Raw genomic sequence first — 10,531 nt, forward strand, 5'->3', positions numbered from 1 at the left:
GTCCGGATATCGCCATCGTAACCACAACCTCACACACTGGTACTGAATGTGCATCAAAGTCTTCCTACCGAGCCAAATATACCAAAACATTTATGTAAACGACAGAAGAAGCGATCGAAATGTGTATTTCAGTCGAAGGCCACGCCCCTCACATCTGTGCCAAAGTTGATCGGGGAACCAGTTAATCCGGAACACCTGCGTAGCTCCGCTGTCGTGAGGTGAACGTTCTCCACGGCTCTCCGTTTTAAGTAAGTAGGCTAGCTAATTTATAGCATTGGGTGTATTATATTATACTTAAATAGGTAGCTTAATAGCTAACATTAATGCTATAGACTGTGTGTTTTGATAGATTAACATTAGCAAACGTTAACATAGGCAGCAGCTAGCTAACTGTTAGCCTACTGTTAACCTAGCTTAGTTGTGTAGTAATGTTTAAGTAACCTAAATGAAGTGTAACATGCATCATTAACATTATAAGATAACTTAATACTGCTCTCAAGTTAAATACGTGTTAAATTCAATCTTTGTCTTGTTAGACTTTCTTATTAGTTGTTGGCTAATACAAGTTGAATGTTAACTGCCTGTTCCTATGGCTTTTTTTTTTGTAGCTTCAACTTCCCCGCTGCCCCGGCTTGTATACTGGCCGACTGTAAGTATGTTTTTTTTTTTTTTATTCTTATCACTGCTTTTGGTAACGTTACTCTCTGGCGGCAAGGGGTTAATGTTACCGCGGCTAACGTTCATATCTTGGTTTTATAGTACACCGGACCGGAGTACTTTCCCCCCGAACTAGGGGGGAGGGGGTAGTCTTAGTTTCGCCAACACCGTATATAATATGCTATAAAACGAAATGCGTCTATGATGTATTTTCGATCTTTCCAATCCCCCGTGCCCCGTCTGTGTGCGAGGGGGCGGGGCAGTTTACACACAGGCGGCTGCGACATGCATTCAACACACACACGGCGGAGAGAGAACTAAGCGCTCCGAGGTGTGTTTAAATTAGGGCTGTCAGTCGATTAAAATATTTAATCGCGATTAATCGCATGATTGTCCATAGTTAATCGCGATTAATCGCAAATTAATCGCACATTTTTTATCTGTTCTAAATGTACCTTAGAGGGATATTTTTCAAGTTTTTAATACTCTTATCAACATATGAGTGGACAAATATGCTTTATATGTTTGTTTATTATTATTTGAACAATGACAAATATTCTCATGAATATTAAACACAACAACCTCTGAACATTACAAATATGCGCCTCAATTCAACCTGGAACCTCTCTCATACAATAAGTGTGTGTGTGTGTGTGTGTGTGTGTGTGTGTGTGTGTGTGTGTGTGTGTGTGTGTGTGTGTGTGTTGTGTGTGTGTGGAGAGACACTGTGATGTTGGAGCTATGTGCCGCTCAAGGCATATATGCTCGAACGTGTGCTGCCTGGACGCTGCAATCATGTAGCGCGTACTATCCGTGCTGAGTGAGCTGACTTTTCGTACAATGTCCCACTGTCTGGCTACCTGCATAAAGTCAAGTGCTCGGCGCAGTTGTCGGCGAAATGTCCTTGAAACAGCTCCTTATATCCATTAGCGCAGCTAGCTAGCACCAGATGCTAACAACAACACGTAAGGTGTGCCTCGCTCGCGCAAGTCGCGCCACACATACACACTCCCTCCCGGTCCTCCCGATGGCCAGTCCGGGCCTGCCGGTGAGCGTGGAAGTGTGGTCTGCCACAAGCGGGCAGCAGGAGCGGGGCTGTCAGCATCAGCTTGTAGATGGTATTTTAAAACTCGATGCGCTCTGAAACTACGGGGCGGCGAGGACAAAAAATACACATGCGTTAATCGCGTTAAAATAATTAGTGGCGTTATTTTTTTTTTTGCGTTAACGCGTTATTAACGCGTTAACTTGACAGCCCTAGTTTAAATGTTACCCGTCTTGAGGTGGACTCTTTGCCAAAAGTGAGAAATAATTATGTGTGTGTGTGTGTGTGTGTGTGTGTGTGTGTGTGTGTGTGTGTGTGTGTGTGTGTGTGTGTGTGTGTGTGTGTGTGTGTGTGTGTGTGTGTGTGTGTGTGTGGCCAGGCATACATTTTAGATAATTATTTTTTACCTTATAAGGAGCATGAAGGTTGAGCATATTTATATGTATGAATGTTGATATTCATCAACAGACTAAAGCATTTCAAACCATCACCTTGTTTCTTTATACGATGAAGTAAAAAGATATGATTCTACACTGTATTGAAGTAAACATGTATTATTTTGAATTGTATTTTAGTGAACATGTATCGTTTGAACTGTTTTATGTAATCACAACTCACTGACTTAGAGATTCTGTGTGTCACACACCAACATCGCTCCTTATCACCCCTAAAAGCCAGATGCTGTTTTTAAGTCGTTAAAGACATCGTTAAATAGGTGAAGAACGCATGGGAAGGGAATGTGGTGTAGATAAGGTGGAGATAAACGTTGACTTTTGACCTGGTGAAATTTAGGATCTCACTCTCTGTTCGGAACTCTGATTGACCTCGACCAGAAGTGAATCCAGCCAATCAGGACACTTGGGGGAGGTGAGCAGTTTAAACAGCTCCTCCCCAGGGGTTCTCTAATTCGCTTGGGAGGAAAATGGGAAGGAAGAGTCGACAAATCTCCGCCCCAAAGATAGATATGAATACTGATGTTTTTGAGTGTAAAAATGCTTTTTGGTTTGGTGAGTTGGTTTGATCCCGATATCTGTGTCCGCATCGCATCACAAACCTGAAGTCACTTTCATCTCGTTTGATGAGTTGGTTTGATCCCGACACATTTATCCGCATCGCATCACAGACCTGAAGTCTGTATAACTTGTATACTTGTTCTATTTCCTACCAGTAAACTCAGATAATTGTTATGACTTTTGATTCCGGTGTTTTCAATTCCTTTCTTAATTTAATAGAGATCCAGCCTCATCCAACGAACGGCGCGTAGCAGAGGTGTTCTGCTCCAACAACGATGAGGTTGGCTTTATTCATTCTTTTTCTTGTTGTCCAATGGAAAGACCATAATCAACAATGTCTTAGTCCACCTGTCAATCCTCTCTGACTTCTGACACTCATCACCAAGCTTATTGGGTCGTACGTAAATCTTTAAAAACACCTCACACATATTTAGTTTGATTCAGAAATATATACAGTATGACCAGCTTTGTTTTAAGGGTACATACATAGGTATGTGAGCAATATTACAAAAAATGTATAAGATAAAGTATGTCATTCAAATTACATATATTGAATGAATACATGTTTTTTCTTTAAATATACAGGACATCGGAGGAGATGACGTCACCAGAGACCTGCAGAAATCTACCATGGGCATATACGTCATCAACAAGGATGGTGGAGAACCTGGACATTATGACGACGTTGGGATTTTTGTTGAAGGACTAATCATTCTGGACAACATTGGATCTGTAGCCCAAGCTTGTGCCATCATGCTGGGAGTCATCTATACACTGAACATGGCTTACCCCAAAGAGCTAAGGTACTACTATGAATTCATTCAGAAAGTGCTCTTGCAAATGGATGGTGAAAGGCTTTCCCCCAAAGTCCTTGGACTAAAGAACAAGATACATGCTGGACTGTAGGATTTCTTCAGCCGCTCTTGTGAACCGATGCCACTAAAGCATTACAAAAACACCAGTCTTACATATAGGTATACTCAAAGGTTGGGAGAAGAATGTGGAAATGTTGATGGACTTAGAAGACATGTATTAATGTGTGGAAGGTTATATTCTCCTCAGCTGTTTAAGTCACATGCTTCATGTTACGTCAGGATTTATTCGCTGTCTGTTTTGTTGGAGTAGAATACCTCTGCTACGCGCCGTTCGTTGGATGAGGCTGGATCTCTATTAAATTAAGAAAGGAATTGAAAACACCGGAATCAAAGTTATAACAAATTATCTGAGTTTACTTCTAGTAGGAAACCAAACACATATACAAGTTATACAGAGTACTCCGGGTACTCCGGGCTTTTAGGTCTGTGATGCGAAGCGGATAAATGTGTCGGGATCAAACCAACTCATCAAACAAAAAGAAATTGGACTTCAGGTCTGTGATGCGAAGCGGATACAGATATCGGGATCAAACCACTCACCAAACCCAAAAGCATTTTTACACACACAAACATCAGTATTTCTATCTGTCCTTGGGGCGGAGATTTGTCGATTCTTCCTTCCCACTTTTCTCCCAAGCGAATTAGAGAGCCCCTGGGGAGGAGCTGTTTAAACTGACCACCTCCCCCAAGTGCCCTGATTGGCTGGATTCGCTTCTGGCCGAGGTCAATCAGAGTTTTCGAACAGAGTGAGATCCCCAACCACACCAGGTCAAAAGTCAATGTTTATCTTTACCTTATCTTACTCTACATTCCTTTCTAGGGGATATTTTCACCTAAACCATTCTCCCACAGACATTTAAACTCTTCTCCACTTATTTTACGATGTCTTTTAACGACTTAGTGACCGCATCTGGCTCTTAGGAATGATAAGAAGGATGTAATGTTTGTCTTTCACGACCTTAATGACGACATCTGCTTTTAGGGGTGAAACCCAGGCAAGGTTGGTGTATGAAACACAGAATCTCTGAGTCAGTGAATTTAAAAGTGAGAATAACATTCCTATTCTATATATAATTACCCAAACCGTTGTGATTACATAAAACAGTTCAAACAATACATGTTTACTTCAATACAGTGTAGAATCATATCTTCTTACTTCAGTTTCCACTGCACTTTGTTGCATTTCGTTTTTATCGAAACGGCAACTTTTTCTACCTTAGCCAAGCGTAAAACATTTTATTTTTTATATTGGCAATTTACATCTAGTTCTGGAGAAGAATGTGAAAATATTACATTTATTAATGTGTGGAAGGTTATATTCTCCTCAGTCACATGCTTCATGTTACGTCAGGATTTATTCTCTGTCTGTTTCCACTGCACTTTGTTGCTGTCATGGCCTCCACCTCTGCCTAGTCTGTCTCTCCCCGTGCGTGTGTGTGTCCACAATCCAATCACCTCTGCTATAAGACTCCGGCCCTGACTCCTCCACTTCGCCATATCGTAGACTCTGTAACCACAGTCAGTCATTCACGTCTCCTGTGCCTGCAGCTTCAAGCCTGCCTGACTCCTATCCTGTCTCCAGACCACCTCCAACGTTGGACCCTGTCCCGCTCCTCCAGGCTCTTCTCCCTGCACTCTCCAACCAGGCTGGCTTGAAGCTGCAGGCACAGGAGACGTGAATGACTGACTGTGGTTACAGAGTCTACGATATGGCGAAGTGGAGGAGTCAGGGCCGGAGTCTTATAGCAGAGGTGATTGGATTGTGGACGCCACACACACACACACACACACACACGGTGGAGGCCATGACAGTTGCATGTTGTTTTATTCGAATCAGAAGATGTTTCGTGTAAGACACATGCTTCATGTTACGTCATTTTGTACAAGATAATGAAGTAAGAGTATGTATCAAATATGTTGTTTGTTTTTATTTTAATATATTGAAAGTTGACATAGTAATAATGGCTGAAAATGTTTAATTAAATTCAACTTAATTTTTGTATGTAGAAATTAAACTATTGAATTGATCTGAATGTACAAAAAGAAAAAAGGTTACTGTTACATAATCCATTTTAGTAAACTTAATATGGGTTTAGTGAGTACATTTTACTCGGAATAGTTGAGGTGAAAATTATCAGTATAATTAAATTGAAATTACTCAAATAATAAGTACAGTGAACTTAAAAAAAAAACCTGGATTTAGATAACTTTGTTTCGTGCAACCACTTACCTTAATAAAATTAAGTAAATTCAACATAACAATTTTTTCAGTGTACAGGGTACTGTAGTACTTATTATATGTTATAGTTTGGATTCCTAAAGCTTTTAGTCTACTATCCCATCATTCAAGGGTGGTTTTCACTATAAGTAATGGGGGTTTTTTGGACGGAAACTATAATTTACATTTTTTTACTAAATTCAATCTGAATTTATTTTAAAATAAAAAAAATCTATATTGATTCTGACTTTTCTACGTCCAACTCACAGGTTTATCATTGCTTTTGAGAAAAAATATGATTAATTTACCCCTTTTAGAACTGAAGTTATAGTCATTTGTTCTGGGAATGTCATTTTCGAGCCTGAGACCTGAAAAACAGGCTCAGGTTAAACGCATCAATTCTCTCAGAATAGTGTCTCTGTCAAGTTGCAAGGTGGCCTCATATTTCTAAAGAATGGTGCAAACTGTTGTGTTGCCAAAATGTTAAGTCCTTGCATTTCCTGAGGCCAAGTTGAAGGATCAAATACTAATAAATGACATGACTTGAGGGAGTCATATCTGATTTCAGAGGTGGGAAGTAACTAGGTACATTTACTTAAGTACATTTTTAGATGCTTGTACTTTACTTGAGTATTTCTATTTTATGCTACTTTGTAATTCTACTCCACTACAATTAAGAGATAAAAGGTGTACTTTTACTCCACTACAATTATTTAATACTTACTTTCAGTGGCGGCTGGTGGAAAATATTTTAGGTGGGGCTGTGGAAATGGCGATCAAACAATACTAGGGGGGATGCTCCCCCGGTAAAACATTTTGAGAAAAGACCCCCTAAATTATTACTTCTGGTGATGTTAGAGGGGGGGGAGGACAATTTGAGGCTTAAAAATATGAGAAGACTGATCAATACCTCCATAACTTCAGTGTGGTTAGCTATGAATCTTCCAAAACTTCCAAACACCTTGTCCTGGACATAGTTTCTACAGCATAAACTGTGCAACAGACAGTACAGTAGGCCCACACAAACTGCAGAACACCGGGGCTTTGGGAACACTCAAAATTACTTAAAATGATTTAATTCCCATTTAACCTGTTAAGGTGCTTTTTTCCCCCCGTTTTTTTTCTCACGAAACTGTGTCTCAGGGCTTCTTAAAATGTAATAAACTTTAAACTTTTCTTCACCTATTTAACGATGTCTTTAACGACTTAAAAACAACATCTGGCTTTTAGGGAGCTTGTGGGTTAGGGTTAGTGAGGGGCTTGTGAGACTTGTGTTTTGTTTCGGTAAACATGGTTCATATCATCAGTTAGCTGCGTTTCCTCTGAGTAGGACACATGAATAGTTTATTACATTTTAAGAAGCCCTGAGACACAGTTTCGTGAGAAAAAAAACGGGGGAAAAAAGCCCCTTAACAGGTTAAATGGGAATTAAATCAGTGTTCCCAAAGCCCCGGTGTTCTGCAGTTTGTGTAGGCCTACTGTACTGTTGCACAGTTTATGCTGTAGAAACTATGTCCAGGACAAGGTGTTTGGAAGTTTTGGAAGATTCATAGCTAACCACACTGAAGTTATGGAGGTATTGATCAGTCTTCTCATATTTTTAAGCCTCAAATTGTCCTTCTCCCCCCCCCCTCTAACATCACCAGAAGTCATGATTTAAGGAGTCTTTTCTCAAAAAAGATTACCGGGGGAGCATCCCCCCGGACCCCTCTAGTATTGTTTGATCACCATTTCCACAGCCCCACCTAAAATATTTTCCACCAGCCGCCACTGGTCTAAAGACTTTGTGCTTCAGTCAGCCACACCACTAGGCTGCAGCACCTCTCCTTTTATGCATGCAAAACCCGACCTGCAGGAGTAACACACTCAAATTAAATAATAAATAATATACACCACACAATCTCATGCTATCAATGTACTCTAAAATGATACATTAATACAAACTAAGGAAATGGCTCCTACATAACCGGCATCTAATTGTATTTTGGAATAACACAAAAACAATTATCCAATATATATATATTTTTAAAAGGAGCCTATACAGTCAGGATTTCTATACATTTCATTAATCCAGTCATATGAGTTGTGTGGTGTTACTCATCCTTGCTTCATGATATCATCGTGCCATCAGCTGAAGAAGACTCTTTGCTGCCGTCACTCTTCACATTCTAACAGCAGACAGATCTTGGTGATTGGCCTCTCCAGCACACTGGTCTGTGTTTTAACTTTGACAGCTCGAACCAGTCCTTTAGTGTCTGCCATAGCTTCTAGCACTCTTCCCAGGATCCAAGAGCTACGGGGAGCAGTAGGGTCAACTACCATGACTACATCTCCAGGTTTAAAGCTTCTCTTCTCCTTGCACCATTTCTGTCTTTCTTGCATGAGGGGTAAATATTCCCGGCACCAGCGTTTCCAAAATAGGTCTGCCGTGTATTGCACCTGTTTCCATCGGCGTCTTACATACAGGTCCTTCTTGTCAAAAACTCCAGGGGGCAGAATAGGCTTGGTTTTTAAGAGCAAGATGTGATTTGGGGTTAAAGGCTCCAGGTCTTTTGGGTCATTAGAGACTGTTGTGATTGGTCGACTGTTCAAAATTGCCTCTACCTCACATAAAAGGGTTTATAGCCCTTCTTCATCCAAAGTCTGCCGCCTCAAAACAGAATAGAGAACCTGCCTCACAGACTTTATCAGACGCTCCCATACTCCTCCATGGTGGGATGCTCCTGGGGGGTTGAAACTCCACTTTATGCCATTTTGCAGCAGAGCTTCCTGAATTCTGTGCTGGTTCAGAATGGAGAGGGCTTCCTTTAACTCTCTCTGAGCTCCAACAAAATTGGTCCCATTGTCAGATCTTTTATGTTTCACTTGACCTCTTCTGCATATGAATCGTCTCAAAGCATCGATACATGAGTCTGTATCAAGTGAGTTGGCAACCTCAATATGCACAGCTCTGCTTGTCGTGCGCGTAAATAGCACTCCATAACTCTTTAATGTTCAATGTTCTTTTGACTTCAATAGGGCCAAAGTGATCCACACCAACATTGGTAAATGGAGGCATGTCTGGCTCAAGCCTTTCCTGTGGCAAGTCAGCCATCTTCTGCTCTCCAATTTTTGCTCTTTGTCGTCTGCACAAAACACAATCTCCTTATATTTTCCTTACAGCAGAGTTGGCTTTGATTATCCAATACCTCTTCCTAACTTCAGAGAGGATGTGGTTTCTTCCTCCATGTCCAGTTATTTCATCGATGTGCCTTAATATGAGAGTTGACACATGAGAGTTTTTTGGCAGTATGACAAGGAACTTAGTTTCTTCTGGCATAGCTGTCCTTCTCAGGCGTCCTCCGACTCTTAGCACTCCATCCTTTAACACTGGATCAAGCTTGTAGAGGCTGCTTGTCCTTTTGACACCGCATTTTGTTGTTTGCAGTGCTGTTATTTCCTCTGGAAAATACTGTCTTTCAAGATCTTCCAGAGTAATGGTCTTTTCCACCCAGTGTGGCCTTCACATTTTCTATTTTCTGCTCAACATTGTTTTAGTTTTGAGCATCGGTGTTGGAGTAATTTAAAGTGGAAATAAGCTCTTTTGTCCTTTGAGCCAGCAGTTTCAAGCCTTCTTTGAATTTCAGGATCCATGCAACTGCAACTTTCAGCTTTCTCCAGCTGAAGAAATGTCAGCTTGCCTGTTTTTTGCTTTTTATTGTGTTACTAAGATACTTTTAGATACACTTGTAAAGTGTGCAACACTTTACAACTGGTAGAATATGAAGTATTTTGTAAGGAATTGGGTTTCTTTAAAGGCAGTTTGTGATTTTTAGGGCTGTTTCAGTGAGACAATGCAGTTTTGATAATTTCAAGTTTCAAGTTTCAAGGCTTTATTGTAATCTGCCCATTAGCTACAGTGTAGATATGTCAATGAAAAATGTAGGTCACAGGCTCCTCCAACAGTGCAACATATATAAAACAGATAAAGTACTGCAATAGAATGTTTTGAGATGACAGATGTGTGCGTAATTCTCTCACAAAGAAAATGTAAGATATACGTTTATGCATGCAAAAAGTTCAAACTAAAAAAATGAAATACTTTGTCTTAATAGATAATATTTAAAGGAAACCTATCATGCTATATTTAAATGATATATTGTAGGGCCATACCTATATAAGGTATATTTATACGTTTCTGTTTTCAAAATACCAAACAGATCATGCATTTTAGCCATGCCTCATTTCGCTCTATGTGCTGTTTGCTGTCTACGGGTCTGATTCTGCTGACCACGCCCCCCTGCAGGAGAGGGGAGACGTGCTCTGATCAGCTGCTGGGCTGTCAGAAGAGGGGGAGAAAAAGAGATCTCCGTGTTTTATTATATAGAGTCGTTATTCATTTGTTTTAAAGCTCAATAAATAACAAAGAAGACCTTTGACCGGCACTTTTCTAATTTTGTCCGGAAGATTTCAACTTTAACGGACATCTTGACCGGCGAAAGAAACTGAAACTGAAACTCTGCCGCACGGTCCCCTCGTTCCTTGGAAGAGCCGGAGAGGTGGGTGTTTGTCATCTGCTGGTGGACTAACCGGAGAGAATTACAGTGCTTGCCTCGACGAGGAGGGATTGCATTGAATTAAAGCAGCAGGAGCAAACGCTTGCCTCGGGGAGGGAAAAAAAAAGCCACAGCGGAGAATAAACAGAAGGGTAACCATGGTAACCAAGTCTTCTTCGCTGCTTTTG

The 10,531-nt window shown here is 40.7% G+C and overlaps 1 long non-coding RNA gene across 1 annotated transcript; it reads left to right on the top strand.

The window, feature by feature from the left end:
- Window positions 1-227: 227 nt before the first annotated feature.
- On the top strand, window positions 228-3,350 carry LOC117485553. Its single transcript, XR_004556226.1, has 3 exons — window positions 228-248; window positions 609-649; window positions 3,301-3,350. It is a non-coding gene; the product is annotated as an uncharacterized LOC117485553 (long non-coding RNA).
- Window positions 3,351-10,531: the final 7,181 nt, after the last annotated feature.

Source organism: Trematomus bernacchii, unplaced genomic scaffold (assembly GCF_902827165.1).
Source record: "Trematomus bernacchii unplaced genomic scaffold, fTreBer1.1, whole genome shotgun sequence".
Lineage (NCBI taxonomy): Eukaryota > Metazoa > Chordata > Actinopteri > Perciformes > Nototheniidae > Trematomus > Trematomus bernacchii.